The 1,643-nt window shown below is 47.5% G+C and overlaps 1 pseudogene; it reads left to right on the top strand.

The window, feature by feature from the left end:
* Positions 1-490: 490 nt before the first annotated feature.
* LOC138153960 (polyglutamine-binding protein 1 pseudogene) lies at positions 491-1,643 on the top strand (annotated as a pseudogene).

Below are 1,643 nucleotides of genomic sequence, written 5' to 3'. Positions count from 1 at the left end.
CTCTTTCTCTCTCTCTCTGTTTCTCTGTCTCTGTCTCTCTCTCTTTTCTCCGTCCCTCTTCAAAATATGCCTGCTTATTCTACAGAGTTCATCTATCCAAACATCCTTTGAGGGAGTAGTGTTTTAATGGAAGTAGTGGTCTTAGCATCTTGGACAATTAACTTAACAAAAACCTTGTTGTACTGACTCACTACACAATTGAGCTGATCTTTTACGCAATTTCTTTCATACAAAGGTAAAATTACATGGTCAAGGCTTGTTTAGAGGGTGAGCAAATAAAAATTTGAAAGGACAAAACCACCAGTGTTACTCAACGCTCTCAAAAGTTACCTGTGTCGGCTTTCCCTCTAGAACAGAGACGAGGAGCACCAGGGGCTCTGCGCCACCACACTCCCCGCCCTCCCCCCTCCCTGTTCCACCAGACCTGAGTGGGCGGGGCCGTCGAGCTCCCTGGACCGCCCTGAACTCCCGCGGCTCGCGAGGCTTCACCATGCAGCTCCCCATAGCCCTGCAGTCCAGCCTGGCCAAGCGCGGCATCCTCAAACACATGGAGCCCGAGCCAGAGGAAGAGATCATTGCCGAGGACTATGACTACAAGGGCACCAGGATCGAGGGCCTGCCACCCAACTGCTACAAGGTGTTCGACCCAGTCTGTCGTCTTCCTTACTATTGGAACGTGGAGACAGATCTTGTGCCCAGTTCTGTTATCACCAAGGCAGCCATGAAACTCAGAAGCAACGTGGATGCAGAAGATAAGCTGGACGGAGGCTATGAAAAGCTGGAAAGAGAGGAGATGAAGGAACGACATTACCGCAGAAGTGAAAAGTTGGCCTCCTATCCCCAGGGCAGGAAAGCCAGCCGGAAGGATGAAGAGTTGGATACTATGGACCCTACTGCCTATTCTGATGTCCTGAGAGGTCCATGGTCTACAGGTCTCCCCAAGCGGAATGAGGCAAAGACAGGGGCTGACACAACAGCAGCTGGGGCCCCTGTTCCAGCAAGGGCCTTACCCCTCCCCAGGGGCAATGCTTCGGACTGATGCTGAAGTCTCTCGGACCAAACAGCAAGATTAAGAAAGTCCACACTTTCCTCCAGAAACCCCCACCCCCCTCCCCAAACCCTTGTGTTCATAATAAAGTGTTTGCTTTTGGGGGGTGGGGAAGAAGTTACTTATGTCTTCAAGAACTCAATCAAATCCATTACCTTTGACTTCAATCCCTACAGTTTATTCCCTTTCTCTCTTTGAATTTCAATGTGGATTTTTTTTTTTTGTATCACCTCCTTCATTTTCCCCACCTCTTTGATTCTGCTCTCCTTGTTCTTCATACTGATACATTCTCAGCACCCTTATTTTTCCTGAGGCAGTCCATTAAAATCCTAATCTGAGGCCTGATCTTGACAATAGATGTGATCCTGAGGTTATGCCAGCCCCAAGGCATAGCCTTTGGCAAGCCCTTCCAACCTGGAAAAAATAACTGAATATGAACCTAAAGCCTTGACCAGCCAAGGAGACACAACAGAATTATTCAGCAGGTGATGATTTAATTTTAGTTTTTGCTTTAGTTATATGTAAAGATACAATACTATGCCATGGAGATGCTGTGATATACTTTGGTAGGAAAAATATCTACATGGATGAAAGG

This window comes from Petaurus breviceps, unplaced genomic scaffold (genome assembly GCF_028583685.1).
Source record: "Petaurus breviceps papuanus isolate PSGF00001 unplaced genomic scaffold, PetGlider_PUasm1.0 151, whole genome shotgun sequence".
NCBI classification, from domain to species: domain Eukaryota; kingdom Metazoa; phylum Chordata; class Mammalia; order Diprotodontia; family Petauridae; genus Petaurus; species Petaurus breviceps.
Note: the sequence above shows the minus strand (reverse complement) of the source record. Positions and strands in the feature narration are given on the sequence as shown.